We start from the raw sequence: 18,838 nt of genomic DNA on the forward strand, positions 1-18,838 counted from the left end.
CGCCCCGTTCCAGGATTCAGGTATTAGTGATCCTTTGGCTATCATGTTTGCCAGTAATAGTATATACTTTCCCCAGAGTTCTCTATTGTTTAGGAAGATATCTGCTGGGACACCATCTATTCCTGGCACTCTACCAGGTGTAATAGAATCCAAAGCATGTTGAATGTCCCAGATAGTAAACGCGTCTTCCACCCATGGGGTATATTTAATCCCATCTCTTTGTTCTGAGGGCAATTCCAGCCCTTTGGCGTATTGGGGCCTAAAGTGAGCCACCCAGTCATCTTGGGCTACCCAATTTTGAGGCTTTTCTGAGCGGCCTTCGGATCCCCATTTCAACAAATCCCAGAATTGCTTGGAGTTCTTGGTTGAACTAGCCTCCTTAAGCTCCCCACACTTTTTTTCATCCCAAGCGCGCTTAGATTTTTGGATGGCGGTTTTATACGCGCTCCTGGCGAGACGAACACTGGCACTAGATCCAATTTTAATAGCCTGCCCTAGATCCAGTTGTGCTTTCCTACATTCTTTATTATACCAGCTGGGAGAGTTATTAGCCATGGTTTTCTTTGGGTTATTTGTTTTATCAAATAAACCTTTTATTTGAGAAAACAGTGTTTTTTGCACCTTGTTAGCACTATCTCTCTCTAGGGTTGAGGCTTCGGCATTGTCACAGGCGCTCAGTTCCCTAGTAGCTTGCTCTAAATTTTTTTAAATGAAGTCAATGTTTGACTGGCTTTGGGCAACTTTGGCCCACTTCAAGTGGCGCATATGATTTGTGAGGAGGACAGCTTGGGGGCTTTCATCACTTGGTCCCTCTATTGCCACGAGCACTTCCCAGTAAGAAAGAGTCATACATAGGGGGGTTGTGATCACTCTCAAGGCGGTCAACAACCATCATATCCTCTAGGTAGTTCTACAACTCAAGATGGACTAGTATGTAGTCAATTCTACTTTCTCTGTTACCGCTCTTGAATGTGACGGCACCCACCCTATCTTTAGGGGTTCTGCCATTGGCCGCCCTTAGTCCTTTGTTTAGGCAGATAGAGTTAATCTGGATCTTCAGATCAGTCCACGTCTTCACTGGGTCCAGTTCGAGCTTAGTAACCCCCCACTGACTGTCTTGTTCCTCTGCAAAATAGGAATCGCCATTTGACAAAGGTTCAAAATGTACATTAAAATCTCTTGCGACGATCAAGCGTGAATGAGCAGAGTATTTATCAATGAGGTCATCAAGGGCAGCAAAAGTACCAGACTTCCGCCCCCTGTGCTCCTAGCATATACAATTATATATTAAAGGTATCTATACATATTTTTATATGTATACTTATCTATTCTTCTAGAATTAGTTCCCTTCCCTTTCATAGATGTTTCCCTCCACTCTATTTGATTCTATTTATAATCACATTTAGGGGTCGATTCCGATTCGGGAAAAAAAAATTCGTCCGATTTGTATCCGGAGCCCTCTCCGTACGAATCGTACCCGTCCGTCCGAGTCGCGTAGTACGATCCGTATTCCGTGAATCCGTCTGAATCGTCACAATCCGTACGTATTGCAAGGCTGAAACCGTGAACCGTACGACTCGTACACATGCCGTACGACTCATACACATGCCGTATGACCCGATGAGTACGATCCGGACCGGGGTATGAGGACGCGATTCGTACGGTCCACGTCAGGTAAGGGCGAGTCGTACGGAAAAGCACACAAACACATACACACTGTATGGTCCGTACACCCCATGATCGCAGGGGTACGGTGCGTACCCCTGCGATCATGGGGTGTACGGACCGTACCCGATGTACGCTGGGTGTACGCACCGTATCCCATGTACGATGGGTGTACGCACTGTACCCCATGTACGATGGGTGTACGCACCGTACCTCATGTATGATGGGTGTACGCACCGTACCCCATGTATGATAGGTGTATGCACCGTACCCCATGTACGATGGGTGTACGCACCGTACCCCATGTACGATGGGTGTACGCACCATACCCCATGTACGATGCGTACACCCAGCGTACATGGGGTACGATGCGTACACCCAGCGTACATGGGGTACGGTACATACACCCATCGTACATGGGGTACGATGTGTACACCCAGCTTACATGGGGTACGGTGCGTACACCCCATGATCGCAAGGGTACGCACCATACCCATGCGATCATGGGGGGTGTGCACCGTACCCGGGGGGCCGTTCCGTACCTGTTTCGGCGCAATCTCTGCTTTTACGGCTGTTTTTAGCTCTCGTAGAAAAAGCGTCATACGGTGCGTACCCAACACGTATCGTACTTGCTGGGTCGTAAAAACCAGCCGCGAACCATACAGATGTTGCGTACAGCGGGATCGGAGGGAGAATCGTATGGAGATTAGAGTTGTACGGTCTCTGTACGACTCGTACGGAGTACTGCTCCTGGTACGAATCATACTTCGTCATACGTACGGGGGACGTTGCAGGGTACGATTCGTACGGGAAAAACGCTCCGAACGGCTATTCGGAGCGGTTTTTCCCGAATCGGAATCGGCCCCTTATTGTTAAATATATTTCATTCACAGTTGCAATGTGTTATTTTGTTTCATGTTTTACTGGTATCTAGATAATAATGAACTCATATCTATTTTAATGAATTTTGCTCTCTTTCAACAATCATTCTCTATCTGTTCATTCTCTATATTTTTTCCACGCACATCTTGCTCTTCAGTTTTTATCTTTATTTCCTTCCATAGTCCTCATGGAGTTTCCAGTCTCAACCCTCTTAACGGGGTTCCTACATGTTGTGATGCTCTAGTGAGCCCAGACCCGCGGTTAAAGTTGTAAGATTTCTTATTCTACTTTACATTCTTTCTTTATTTGGTAATTCATTTCCATGACATTTTCTCACTCAACAATTCTCTTATTAGTATTCCCCAACCTTTACTTTTCCCCCTATTCTTTCTATTGATTTTCTTTGCTCTTTCTTTTATTTCAACCCTATTCCTTTCTCCTTTTCTCATGGTGTTTTTGTGGTAGGCCAGATTATACTTTTCCTATACTGTTTCTATTTTATCCTCTCTAATCTATCACTTCTTTGTTCTGATAAACATATTCACTGTTGAACTATTAATTAATTTTCACATTGCCCTAATATGACGAGTAGCCGTTCCCTATGTACCATTACCTGGAATGTTCATGGACTCACCCACTACATAAAAAGGAAAAAAAAATCTTATCTAGAATCCAAGCATGTTGATGTGGCTTTATTGCAAGAAACCCACCTAGATGTACTAGAATATGATAACCTTTGCAGGGCTTGGGTGGGAAAGGTTATGCACAGCAGCGTTCAACACAGCCCCTATTTGCAAATGTGGTGTGGCGATTCTCATTTGCAAATCACTCCCTGTTACCATTTCCAAAATATGGTCAGATCCTGATAGTTGCTAAACTACGCATTGGAAGCTCTTCTATATGCCTGGGATCAGTTTACGCTCCCACAGGCAATAAGAAATCATTCTTCCTCCAATTGAACCATATACTAACAGAGATAGATGCCTCACAATATCTTATTGGTGGCGATTGGAATGTTGTAGGTGATCCAATTGTAGACAAAACGGGCTCATTGGATAAAGGGAATACAGCGGATAGAGCCATTTTGGATGATATAATTTCAGACAACGAATTGGTGGATCACTGGCATCTTAGCCATCCCACAGACACAGAATACACATTCTTTTCCCCCACTCCTGGCACATTCTCCCGTTTAGATTATTTTTAATGTCGCATAGAGTGGTCCAATTGGTACTAGATTCTCGCATTCTAAAAGCAGCTCTATCCAATCGTTCCCCTGTTCTTCTGTCCCCTGATTTCGGACTCTCCCGGCCAGGACGTAAACCATGGTGCATGCGCACCCAACGGCACAGGACCCCCAAGGGTAAACTTCAATTGCAATCCCATCTTCAAGATTGTCTCTCTATGAACAAGAACTCTGTAATTTCTAGTAGGACTGTCTGGGCTGCGGCTAAGGCCACTCTTAGGGGTCAATTAATGTGTGACGCAGCGCTTTTCTAATAAACAAAATGCTGCGCAGGAAATAGAGTTGGAGCACAACATTCAATCTTTCTCTCGTCTATATGCATCTAGTCCATCTTTACAGAATCATAAATCACTTGAGTAAGCTTGTATGGCTTTAAACAATTTGCTTACCTCCAAAGCTGAGTATGCTCTGCAGAGAATGAAGGGAAGACATTATGAGCAGGGGGAGAAGGCAGGGAGACTGTTAGCTGCACAGTTGCGTCAAAGAGAGGCAGCCATAGCCCTTCCAGCTATTCGATCGGCGCACGGCAATATACTTACCAGACTTCAAGAGATTGTCAATGAATTTGCTTCCTTTTACCAATCCCTTTATACTCAAAGTGATCACTTAGATCTGGATAAAATGTCTTCCTTTCTTACAGGAGTGGATCTTCCTTGTCTCTCTGATGACAGAAGGGCCCTACTGGAAGGATAAATCACTAGGGAGGAAATTTCTAAAGCCATTACTGCCCTGCCTTATCATAAAGCCCCTGGGGAAGATGGATTCTCTGCTGAATTTTACCGATGGGAAAGACATAATGTTATTGACACATTACATTCTGCATTTCAGGAGGCAGATAGGGAATCTTCATTAGGATCTCTTCCTAACAAGGCAGTCATTGCAGTATTACCCAAACCCGGTAAAGACCCCTATTATGCAGTAGTTACCGTCCCATCTCATTATTAAATTGGGATATAAAAATCCCAGTCTTACCCTCCCTAATACATCACACACAAGTGGGCTTTGTCCCTGGGCATTCCTCCCAGAATCATTTACGCACGTTAGCCCGTACATTGTGGTCTACTAAACATCTCACAGAGGATGCATTTGCTCTTTCACATTGAATGGGATTATCTTTTTACAACACTGCAACGATTTGGGTTAGGCAATCAATTTATAACCAAACTCCACTTGCTGAATAATAATCCTTCTGCTCAGGTGCCAATCTGCTAAAATCACTGGCCTTCCCCTCCCAATTGGACACTCTAAAATGTACCTATACGCAGATGATATACTACTCACCCTCACTAATCTCTCCTGTTCTCTCCCATCTCTTCTTAAAATCATTGATGACCTCTCTTCTTTCTCAGGCTATAAAATCAACTTGGATAAGAGTGAGGCTCTACCCATTTCTAATGGAACTACAAAGGCATCTATATACATCTTTCCTTTTCATTGGCAGATCTCACGCCTTAAATACCTAGGAGTCTTAGTTAATAAGGGGTTGGAAAACATAGTCACTGATAATTTAGCTCCTTTGCTTTTTCAAATGCAACGAGATTTTAATAAATGGAAAATTCAAGGATTATCTCTCTGGGGTAGAGTCCAAGCCATCAAAATGGTCACTCTCCTGTGTTTTATTTATATTTTAGGCATGCTCCCCCTTCAAATCCCTCTACCTAAGCTCAGATCGATTGATTCTAAAATTAGGTGGCATATTATCAAGAACTGCGATCAAATTATCGCCGCTTTAGCGGCAGGAAACCCGCAGCTACAACGGCGATAATGGGCTTGATAATATGCCCTTGTGAATTCCCATAGCAGCCCAGGTTAACACCAGAACCTGGGCTGCTATGTGAATTAACAAGGACATATTATCAAGACCATTATTGCCAATTTAGCTGCAGTTTCCTGCCGCTAAAGCAGCGATAATTTTATCGCAGTTCTTGATAATATGCCCCTAAGTCCTTTGTATGGGGCTCTGCTAGACCTCGCCTCGCAATGGCAAAATTAAAAGCCCATCAAATGTATGGAGAAATGGTTCTCCCATCCATTGAACACTATTCCCTTGCTTTGCACATCTCTCAGATTTCTTACTTCCTGCCAGGTTCAAAAGACACTCCGCAATGGGTCCATATAGAGCGTCATCTTTTAGCTATGGATTCAGGTCTCTCTCTTTTGTATGGAAGCGGCACTAACCACTTTGATCCTAAAAACACTGTTTTATCAGCCATGCATAAATCTTGGCAAAGAGGACATCGTCTCTTGGGTTCAAAAGCACATATTCACGTTAAAGCCCCTTTGTGGAATAATTCTGGTATACGCATCAATGGTCGTATGCTATCTTGGCCATTGTGGCAAGCAGCAGGCATCCATTCTCCAGATCAGCTTTTTCAAAATGGAGAATTTAAATCCTTCTCACAATTGAGGGAAGAATTTATTCTTCCTATCCAACATTCTCTTAAATACCTTCAACTTCAACAATGTTTGAAGAGACATTTGGGGTCTCACCCTTGGTTGCTTCAAACATCTCCAATATTATCTTATTTAAATGTGTGGGGGTAACATAGAGGAGTGACTTCCGGTCTTTATAAATCTTTTACACTTCATCTATTGTCACAAACCCTCTCTCATAATCTCCGACTTAAGTGGCAAACTCGTTTGTCAACTCCTTTTACAGCTATAGAATGGGATCACATATTAGAAGGCATACATAAAGGAGTTTGTGAAGCACGTCTTAAATGTTGCCCGTTTAAAATTCTCCATGAATGGCATTGGTCACCGGTCAAACTACATAAAGTCGGTCTACTTTCAAATGCTGATTGTTGGAGATGTTCTGCTTCTGGATGTGACATAACTCATATTATTTATGAGTGTCCAAGAATTAGACCTTTTTGGATTCATGTTGGTAAAACATTACACTCTACAATGCCCCTACATTTACCATTTACATCTGCCACGATTCTTTTGCATGACCTGCGTCATTCCCCCAAGCTTTCTAAATCACAACATCGTCTCTTCCACACTGCATTGGCTAGAGCTAACATTTTTATTTTACGCAACCCAAAATCATCATCACCACCCTCTTAAGAAGAATGGTTAGTGGCTATGATTCAAACTGCTTCGCATGAACGATTGATTTATAACCTAGAGGATCAAGTTGATACATTTTTACCAACCTGGTCACCCTTTCTTAAAGCCAAAGCTGAAGATACTGACACCACTCTTGTCCCTATCGATACTCTCGGTCAAGCTGACTAATTCATCGATTTTATCCCTTGACCTCGAAGATTTTAACATGATTGTTTCCTATATTTTTCTCATTTTGTTATATTCATATTATATTAATCATAATTCTTCTTCCTTTCTCTCTGTACTCTGGCTCCACCTTTCCAACTTTTCACATTCTTTTTTTATTTTCCTTTCTTATCCTTACCTTCTTTTTGTATTCTAAACCTTTACTAGATGAGTCTTTTTTATATCATAATATATTTCTATATTATTTCAATGATGCTCTTATGTATAGTGAGTGTTTTATATTTACATTTTATCTATTTATATTTATCAATTGATGTTGTATACTTGATTAATTCATTATCTACATTGCTTGTTATTGCTTCTTAATTGCTTATTTATGTACTCATGTATTATATATTTATACATTCCATTTGTATCCGCTTCTATTCAACAGCAACATGTTATGCCTCCATTAATATCTTTTATTCTTATAGTATTTATTAACAACTGTATTATTGTATTGTTCTTAACTTGTATTATCTTATAAAACTCAATAAAAAAAATTCTACACAAATTCAGGGTTCTATAACTAAAATGAAACCACAAACGCTATATGCAGTTATGTGTAGAATGCCCACTAAACGTGAGCAAATGTCATTCTGGATAGCTCAAAAAATAACACAGCTAGAGGCAGTATTTCCACACACAAGCCCACGAGAAAAACACAGAATGCTAAGAATCTGCTTACCAATGTGGATAGCTCCACAGATAGAGGATTGTACCACTTGGGGTACGCTTTTCGCTGCCATATATATCAGAACTCATGGTATCCCGTCATTAGCAGTAATCACAGACATATTAAGACACATGAAGATTTAGTATGGATCAGAACCTGATCGGAGCTTAAGGAGGAAAATATTCGGTAATTTTGCCCAGGTTTCACCTATAATATTATCCAATATAAAAGGGGAGACAGTAGCAGTGGCAATACGCCAACGGCTGAGGGATTTCACTCCTTTACAACAGGAACATGTATTACCTAAAATGATCACATACACCTATGCTGAATTAGGTAGAGATAGTTTGGGGGCTAGAGCAATAAAACCTCAAATCCTGGGTGGTCCTGAAAAGGATAACACCAAGCAAGCACCTGATTCTTCCAAGAAAAAATGGGATCATAACAATAAAAAACAAATGAATAGATCTCAGTCCAGGAGTGGGTCTCCTCAACAGGAGTCCTCCAAAAGGAAATATACCCTTAGAAATAGGGATACAATAAAAAACCTGACAGGTATCAGGACAAGAAGAACGTACATAGTCCAAAGACACGACACATGCTTCAAGCTACCTTTCAAAAAAGAAGACACGCCACAATCTAAACCTCAATTTAAAAAGAAGAAAGTAGCAAGTCTCAAAATTAGACATGCCCAGAATTCTGAGGACTCAACTTCTGAATGGGGAATGGGCTCTGACGATGCTAGACAGTGCAGCAGAAGTAAGAATAGCTTGCCAGAACCTGATGGAATTTCTGCTGACAGTGGAGAGGAATGAGCACATCCCGGTGGAAACACCTGAAAGGAGGGTAACTGTCCCACATAGGTTACATGAAATAACACTCAAAATATAGGAGGACAAACCCAGAAAACTTAAAGGTCTCTTATGGGAGAACTTGATTTATGGCTTGACATCCTTTTAGCTGAAAAAGATTCCCCGTCTGCAATTGTTATGGATCACCCAAAGAAAGAATCGGTAATTTTAACAGCTTTTTCCGATCACGTTCCAATTTACTTAAAACTTGCATATGGGTGGGAGTGGGCAGTAACCCTTGCTCCAGCACTTTATCGCAACCATGTTGGGTGGGATGCTGAGTCACCTCACCATGTAATCCAGTAAAAATGACTGCAACTCTACAGAGACAGTACCCAATAAAACAAGAAGAGAAAAAACAGGTCAGGGAGATCTTGGATCAACTTGAATGCCAAGGTGTAATACAAGTTTCCCCTCTCCAATGAATAATCCTTTTTTTCCCCCCAATGAAACCCAATAATTCATATTGTCTAGTTTTAGAGTACTGACATCTGAACACATGCAGAAAAAAAATTGCAGTACAGAATGCACATAGTGCTGCATTAATGAATAAAAGTCTGTGGAAAAAATACAAAAGAACACTAGATATCTCAAATGGATTCTTCTGCCAAAATATAGCCCCCTGAAAGCAGGTATTTAACTGTATTCTCAGTGCTAGGTTTGCAGTTTTCATTTTGTCGACTCCCACAAGGGTATAAATAGCCCCGGGTTGTTCAGCGCTAGGGTAACAGAATTACTTCAGAATTTAGATGAAGAGGCATTGTCCTTTGTAGATGATATTTATCTGACGGATGACGATTCACAGGATCACTTGACCAGGGTGAGCACCATAATTTTGGGATTTGCCTCTGAGGGCTACAAATTCAACTTTAGGAAATCAAAAATAGCCCACCTAAATGTCCTCTTTTTGGGATACAAGTTATCAAGTGAAGTGAAAAGCCTGGAAGCTAATTTTTTTAGAAGTATGCGCTGGTCCAACCTCCTAAATCTTTAAAGAACTTACAATCCATATTGGTATTTTTCAACTTTGGCAGAACATACATTTTGGATTATGCAGAAAGAATAAAAACATTTTAGGACTTAATAAGACCTGATTTCTCAGTTAGGCATTGTACACAGGAACACACAGATATCCTTGGTTCCCTACAAGCTGACATGCAAGCTTCAAAACACTTGCAGACACACGTAAACATATGCATTCTGGTGAGTCTCATTATAGCTGGTCAATCTGGTTATACTTACCTAACCTTCAATGAAGGCGAAACTGTACCCATAGCTTACAAATCACATTTGTACACAAACGCTGAAATGCGCTTGGCTTCTACAGAAAAAATACTGACAGCAATTCAGACCATTGTAGTAAGAGAAGGAGCACTGACTTAGGGTAAAGGAATATTTATTGAGGAGTTTTATATAGTACTGGTAGACCCGAGGGTATTGGAGCACTTTACTACAGTTATAATGCAAAAGTCACACAATAAGGCAGTGGGATACCTATTGATTTGGAAGTCCCAGTGTGCTGAGGAACATTGAGGTAAGGAAGTCCTGAGATAACCTTGTTGAGTGCATGTTGGGAGGAGGGAACGAGGAAAGGGATGGGGAGCGGGGAAGAGGTAGGTCTTAATGACACATTGTCAGGTGCTGCAGAATGCAAGCTTGTGCGCTTCGGCAGTGGCTATCAATTTGGGAAGGAATGGTTGAGGAAGAGGTCTTTTAGGAGTTTTTTTAAGCTTGTAAAGGAAAGGAAAGTCCTGATATCAGCTGTGATGGAGTTCCAGATATTATGCACGTTTCCAGCGATGGACAGTGCAGCGGTTTTTGTTTGCATGTTTTCATAGGGATGAGTAGAAGGGTGTTGAGCTTCCATATCTGACCGGCTTTCTTGAGTTTGGAGGCCTGTTAGTCAGGTTTCCCTGTGTGCAGGGCTTTGTGCGTGAGGCAGGCAGTTCTGAAGCTAGCTCACATTTCAACTGGGAGACATTTTAATTCTCTGAGTGCGGGTGAGATGTGATCATATTTCTTAACTTCGGTGACCATTCTGGCTACTGCATTGAGAGTTGTTTTGGGGGCGGGGGCTAAGAGGGATTTTGCTCTACCAGTGAAGACTGCATTCCCATATTAGAGTCTCAATAGCACCAGTGATTGAGTGGCTTGTTTGAGGTCCTTTGTCTGGATGAAGGGTTTTATCTTGTTGAGTATCTTCAGATTGAGGAAGGCACTCTTTGTGGAGTTCCTAATGTGTTTGGCCATGTCAAGTTTTTGGGTCTAGGGTGATTTCTAGTGATTTTACAGCGATAGCCAGAGTTAGATTGCTGTTGAGAGCATCAATTGGTTTTGGCCATTCTATGATTTGAGGGTTTCATCTTTGTTAGAGATGTGGAGGATTTCTGTTTTGGCATGGTTGAGTTTTATGTGGCTTATTGATAGCCAATGTTGGACTTCTCGTAGGGTGTAGTTGAGTCTCTGAATGTCATCAATGGAGGAGGTTTCCAAATAAATCTGGATGTCATCTGCATATAGATGGAAGGGAATGTTGGCTTTTTTGAGTTGGGTGGTGAGGGGTTCCATGTATATGTTGAACAGTTGAGGGGAGAGCACTGAGCCTTTGTGGACACCTCTGCTGACGGGGTGTAGGTCGGACATAAATAAATAATTGTCGTAACTCTGATACCAGCCTTAGAGCCTGCTACAAAGGGAAGCATTCCCAACTCTGAAGCCTTACATCCAAGATGGATACGATGGGCTAAATCTCTCACTGCAATGGACGTTGAATACAGAAATGACCTAAGGCTAAAAACACAAGCATTTCTGCAATAGTAACAAGAATATCCTCCGACAAATGAAATAATGCCTCTAGATCAGTATCAATACATTAGTTACACTGACGGATTTGTTCAGCCAGCCATAGGAAGTAAACAACGATATAGCGCTGCTTGTACAATTGTAAAAGGTAGTATGCAGGATGGCAAGTTCCATCCCGGCGATACGAAAACACAGTCTCTAGGAGATTGCACAGCTCAGCTGGCAGAGCTAAAAGCACTATTACTGTCCCTAATATGGATTGAGAATTCCCAAGTACAACTAATATCTTCACTACTGGGGTTGAAATTGGTTTAAGGACTCAAAAGGTGGCACAATAAAGCACAAAATGCCATGGGAACAGATAGCTGAGTTGAAAAACGAACTACCAAGAGCTCACATGATTCACACGCTGAGTCATCAATGTGATGGCGTTCACGTTGAAGGGAATTCATCGGCCGATGAAGCGGCAAACAGGGCAATCCGAACTGCTGCCATAGCTGCAATCACTCATTCAAAAATGAGAATAGGTGGACAGATATTGGTAGCTGTCATTGATTCACACAAAAACAGCAAAGTCTTACCAAATAGTTTTCCATTTAAATACTCCTACAAGTTAGATGCAAACAACATTCCGTATGCTCAGATTCCAGGAGTGGGGGATAGAGTAATACCAAACATGGATCGCAGATTAGGTTTAATACTAGCTGCACATGAGGGTCTAGGTTCTGCACACGCAGGGATTACCGCAACAGTCTCTTTACTGAAACAACGCTATTGGTGCCCTGGTGTCCTTAAGTGGATCTCTCAGATGCCAGGATATCATGATCCATGGGGCCTGTAATGGTTCAGCTGCTAACTTATACTGCCACAGGAAGGTTCCCCAGCTGCTGTGAATAATCCAGTGTTTAATTTGCTTTCAAATGGGGGTTACTTGATGCTGAATGATCAAGGTTGTTGTGGGATGCGCCCTAGCATTACTTATCTTGTCACTGTAAGCTTCTGGGTTACTTGCAATATGCACATATTGTTTCCACTGACCCACACAATCAGGGAGGCGCCATTATGGCCTTCATTGAATGTTTCCTTTGCACGGTTTGATACTCTGAGCCGAATAAAAGCCATGCTTTTACAGAAAACTGTGCCATTGACCTCTGCCTGGGAGACTTATGATCGCCAGGTTGCGAGGACCTCGGCTGAGATACAGGCACAGATACGAACAAACTGCCCTTTTCCTTTCACAGAAATAGTACAACGTATCTTTAACATGTCTGATACGATGGGTACTTTCCACCTATTTAAGACCATACCTTCTTGACTGTTAAATACCTTTCAGACAATCCTAGGAGTTGTTCCCAACTTTATACACTCCATATTTGGAAGCATTTTTAGAGGGTTTCCACTGATCCTGTTTCTAATAGCAGGTATCCTGATTGTCCTTTTTCTGCTATGCAATGAATGTCCCAGTCATCAAGGAGATGGAATGCACGCTCTTGGAGCGCTGATACCGTGATCGTATGGTAATCCATCTGGACACGGCTCCTTTTCGAGAACTGATCGAGTCTTGGTTCCTGTCATTTAGAGCAGTCTGGATCGACTGTATTCTGCCTGTCCTCCAATGCCTGTTCTGCAGACAAGAATGCGTGTTGGATCTCTGTCTAACACTTCCAATAATTGCCCCACTGGATGTTGATGCTTTACTGGACCTGATAATGGCCCATGTTCTGCAGTGTCCTCAGCGTATCCCAATGTTGATTTCTGCATTCTTAGAGCCACCACATGCTGCGCCAGCTCCTGTCTGGAAGGATACGAGCTCCACAACAAATACTCAGGCCTTGGGTGGCACTAGTACATACACAGCAGCAGCTGTAGCAAATACAGAGGAACATCTGTGCTCCATTGACCTGATCTGCGAAGTGTTGCAGGGACCGTCATCTGAGATTGTAGGCAACAGCGATGTTGTGTCTACCAGCCAGGACACAAACATTTGGCTCATCGTGTGCTGGGAAAATATGGCCTTTTTCAAAAACAATCAAATCTGGAATTTTTAACAAACCACTTTTTCTAAAAACTGCATGGCTTTCAGTCTCTTATTGTTCGGACCATACATACAAACGTATTTATTACAGAGTTATATCGCCTGCAAATTCATGTTAACATTTCTTATATTTTTTAAGTACTATTTTTATGGACTTATTTGTATACAACTTTTATCAGTGCGTTAGAATTTAGTAAGTCGTCCAGTCGAATGAGGAGTGGGTGTTATATTCTATATAGGTACACCAATATAGACTCAGGTAGTCACCTAACCTTTCACCTATATTCTCCCCTACCATTACACTGCATACCGGTTCTTAGTACTGACCTTTTACTTAGTTATGGTAAGGTCCAGGGATGACATGGGCTTTTCTCCAAAATGTTTAAGCATCATTCATTATGCATGAGGATTCTTGGAATCACAGCAGGACAGCAGGCCTACCATCTCCTGCATAATAACCATGTATAATGGTCATTCCTTCCGTCATCGTAGCCCGACATGACACAGCAAAATATATATCCCCAGGGGGTACTAATTTCGGTATATAAACATGAGATAGTCGCCAGACGCTGAGGATCCTGCATGCAGACGTTCCCGCTCGCAGTGGTCTGACATCCTTTGCAGGGTGACCATCTCAAAACCAAGATGGGGTCTTGCGGTCTCACACTTCAGGTAATGGGGTTGACTTTATCCTAGAGGGGTTCTTGGCCTTTACACCCACATACATGCTAGGCACATTCAGGTACATCTAGTTAGGGATGCATCGTAGGAGTACGCATTTATTGCTGTCAAGTACTTTAAGTACTTGCCTGTGTTCATTGTTTAAGCACAATGGTAGAACTCTACTATCCTTTTACTCTGTTAGTGCTTAGAATCATTTATATCTATTACTGTTGTATGGTTGTTTCAGCACACCTTTTTTACATTAGAATGATACTGGTTCAATAAATGCTTATTGAAAAACGTTCACACCGTTTATTTTGTGTATCTCTCTAAAACAATATGAGCACCAGTGACTGAGCGTAAATTAGTATACTGTTTCCACGATCCCTGATGAGACAGGGTTGTCATGTTCAATAGTTGCCAAGAACTATTCTCTAATTGGTAGGAGGGGTTTCTAGTGGCACTGTAACATATTCGGTAGGGGTGTCTAGAATCAGTCTGACTCCAATCCTAAGGTATATGTTGTCAAAATGCGCAGATCCTATATAGGTTTATAGGAACTACACAAAACTATCCTCCGGATCTTGCGATGTCGGGAGCGGAGTTGGCGTTCCTCCAGGACTCTGTGAGGAAGTTGACGTTGGGCAAGAGGGTGTTGAGGAGGTCCCCGATTTCTATGGCGTGTCTGTGTATGGAGCGTACATTGAGGAGGATGAGGATCAGGGGTTTGGGTGCATTGGTGCCCGGTAGGTTAGCGGTATCTGTCTGGGTCTGGAGATGGGTGAATATGCAGAGGCATTGTTGGCAAGAGAACGGGCCTTGGGAGTTGCTTGGCGTCAAAATCTGGCAGTTGTTGTTGCATCCATGGTTGGGAGCGTGGAGAATGCTGGAATCATAGCAGTGGAGGGGCGAACGACCAGGGCCCCTGGCGCTGGTCGGGTCACAGACACGTGCAAACGGGCTTGCCTTTGGCACACCTTCGCATGCTAGCGGCACACAGGCTGAGCACCACAGTGCAGTGGCTGCCATTAATTAGGGGTTAGAGGTAGGGATACCAGCTGGGAGGTGGGTGTGGGAACACAGGGGAGGGGCAGAGAGGGCAGCAGCAGCAAGAAAAAAGGCAGAAATGGAGACAAACAGAGAAAGGAAAACCAAGGAAAGCAGTAAAAAGCATAAAAAAGGCAGTGAAAAGCATAAAAGAAAGGCAAAAAGATAGAAAAAGCAAATTAGGCAGTAGACAGAGACAGAAAAGTAGAAATGAGAGCAGACTGAGAAAAGGCTGGCAGAGCAGACCAGCAGAAGATCAAGGCTCTCCCACTGGACCAGCAGGGATGAGGCACAGGCAGGAGCCGACGGGTGGAGGAGGGCCTCGAACACTTACCTGGAACTAGAAAGGAGTAAAAACAGCAGCAGAGCAGAAAATAATTGTGTGACAGGAAAGTAACTAAAAATGAGGGGAAATCATAAGGAAGCAACCATACAACTGAGCTCAAAACGTATTGTTTCACATCCTCTCATTATGGCACTGAATCTACAACTTGTCACCTGGTTTAAAAGCAGCCCTGCCAAGTACCAGGCATCAGGGGTTAGATTAACGCGTTTTAGTGCTGCTTTCACTAATTATGCATTAGTCACGCATAGATACAGCTCCTCCTAATCACTGTGTGCAATGAGGCTCTGCAATCTGCTCACTTCTTGCCCTGCTGTGCTGCTGGCTAAGCCTGCCACTGTAGGCGATTTTATTCAGCCAGCCAAGCCTGGGGTCAGAGGTGTTCCGTTGCTATGGTTACCATCCCAGAAAGTCATTTTATAGTTTCTTTAAATTTCCCCACCACCAGCATTGGTGAACATGGTTTCCATAAACAAGCATTTGCAATGCAATAGGTCTCGTATTTGTCAGAGTTAGACCTATTGGCGCTGCCAATGACTATGTCTTTTATTCAAGTGTTTTAGTTTGGAGTGTAGTGGATGTAGGAATGGAAATACATCTGCAGCACTGCCTAGAGGATTTAGAATAAGGAATTACCACTGGGAACAGAGAAGTAGCTGCAGCACTGGCTATAGGACAAAGAATCAGGAATTACTTATGAGACCAGAGAAGCAGGTAGCAGCGTTGTGTAGAGGACTTTGAATGAGTAATTACCGGTGGGAACAGAGAAGCAACTAACAGCACTGACTAGAGGACTTAGAATGAGAAATTACCAAAAGGACAAAAGATGCAACGGCAGCACTGCCAAGAGGACTAAGAATAAGGACTTAAGGGGGGGTGTGGCTACTGTGCCACGCAAGATGGCTGCCTGAGGGTAATTCTCCGCCGCACGGGACTGGTTTGCGGAGCCTCTACTGCGGCATCAGAATGTGAGCTGCATCTAGCGCGCTCTTTGTTGCTATCTGCAACTCAGCGCTGGGTTCATTATCGACGCTGCAACCTCAGTGAATCTGCGGCGCCTGCCATTTTGAAGACGTAAGCTCTCCTCACGGAGCTGCGCACCTTTCCAGGACGATTCAGTTATTGAAGGTTGGCTTTCCCAATGGCTTTTCTCATCATTTCTCTTACCTTTATTCCTCCTGCCACATAATTACGGTATGCAATAACTGACTTTTCCTCAGCCCCTTCGATTTGTGACTCTATTATGCTGGTTTATTTTTCACAATGCAGCACAATGGTTCTTTCTCCCGAGGCTTCAATATTTACCAACTAATATCATTATTTGTGGCTTATTGTGGATATAAGGAATATTTCTCAAGCCTTTTACTTCGAAGTCATGAAATTTAAATTCCTTCATCTGGATTCATACCTCTCCACTTAACTACTTGTAATGCTGCATGCTGGGCTTTTCAACAGGATTCTTCTGGAACACTTTCTCAAGTGCCTTTGTCATGTCTTCATTCTTGTATGATTCCATCTAAAACGCAGTACGTTACCAAGCAGTACTTTCCTGGCAATTATCTTATTAATGTTTCCTGAGCCATATGTAGCATTTTCTTAATATTTTTCAGAATTTGCTCCCAGACTCAGGGAATTTTGTCGCTACTCCCGCTGGTTTCATCTCTTTCCACTGTTTTGCCTTAAATGCCTATGGTGCTGTGTTCTAATACTGTTTCTACTCACTCATTTGATGTGTAACATGTCATTTCTCTTACATATAATATTTTTTTTACAGCATTGCCCTTCTTTGTGACGTTAAGACTCCCTGTTTTTTCCTCACAACTGGAAGTAACTTCCTTTTTATGGGCAAATTGTGTAAACCAAAGTTTGTTTTTGTATCTTCTAAGAGTATTGAAGGGACGCCCACTTCAGTCTCAAGTGCCTCTACTGCTGTAGATCAAATGGCTGGAGTTTCTCCTAACCGTTCTTCTTCAACACAATCTACAGCAAACAAATCCTCTCCTCCTCTTGCTTTGTCTAAACGTTTGAAACATGATCCTCCGTCTCCAGTCAACCACCCTCTCCTATTTCTATGGAGTTACTCTTAGAAGAGATACGTGCTTTGCGTCCTTTTGTTGAGGAAACTAACAAGGAAATGCAATTTCTCAAAGACAAGTTGTCGACTATGGACAATAGGTTTACATCTGTAGAACAACAAGTTTCAGCAATACAAACTAATTCTCAGCGCATCTCTTCTCTGGAAAAGTTGGTCCTTGCTCTCCAGCAACATACTGAAGATTTAGAAAATATGAATAGAAGGAATAATCTTCGTATTTACGGATTACCAGAATCTCTGGAAGGTGACGATCCTGTGAAATTTTTCACCTCTTTCATTCTGAAACTTTTAGACATTCCTCCCACTACTTCTCTCAGTATCCAGAGAGCCCATAGGCTTGGCCCTCGTTCATCTACTTCACTGAAACCACGAGGAGTTATTATTCTCTTTTTGAAATTCACGGATCTCCTTTCAATTCTTTCTGCAGCTAGATCCAAGCGTCAAGTTTCCTGGCTGGGTCAGAGAGTATTCCTTTCTCAAGATGTTTCCAACACCACCGCATCAAGAAGAAAAGAGTTTCTGAATCTCCGTGCACCTTTGTGATCTCTTGGAGCTAGATATGGCCATGTATTTTCAAGGTCACTCACCAAAATCGAACATGTCTTCTCAAGATCGTGGAGAACTTAAGAACTTTATCCATATTCAATCAAATGGTGCCATGGATACCTCCACTTCTCCAAGTGGCTGATTGAATCATTATCTACATCTCTTTGTTTTCTTTCTTCTTATAGCATTCTTGATGGTGTTCTACATTCAGGCTTACCTTTAGATATTTTGTATACATTGTTATGGTCTTCCCTATTGATATTTCTTCTCTTATTACTTACTTACTTACTTTCTTTGCTCGTTTGTCATGTTTGTTTGTTGAGTATATTAGAACGTATTTCCCCATTTTTACTTCCCTATTGTGATATGCTTTTTATATCCCTACATAGGTTTTCGAGGACTTTTTTTCCCCTTAACCCATGTGGCTCTTTTCCTTCGACTTTTGTCCTGGTGCGGTTTGGATTCCCATCCTTTGAGCGGTTCGTCTTGTTGAGTGTCGCCATTGCCCCATTTCCCTCTTGTATGTCTCCTTCAGGTACGTTGTTCTCAGTCATCCTTTTGGATATGTACTGTCGCTTCTTCTAGTTTCTTCCTTTCTTCCTCTTTTTTCCTTCCCTTCCCTTTCTTCCTATTCCCTGGCTCCCATACTTTCTTCCTTGGTTCTATGTATTTCTCTTCCATTTTTGCCTTTTTACTATCCTCCTTTCCCTT

The sequence above is a fragment of the Lissotriton helveticus genome, chromosome 2_1 (assembly GCF_964261635.1).
Source record: "Lissotriton helveticus chromosome 2_1, aLisHel1.1, whole genome shotgun sequence".
NCBI classification, from domain to species: Eukaryota; Metazoa; Chordata; class Amphibia; order Caudata; family Salamandridae; genus Lissotriton; species Lissotriton helveticus.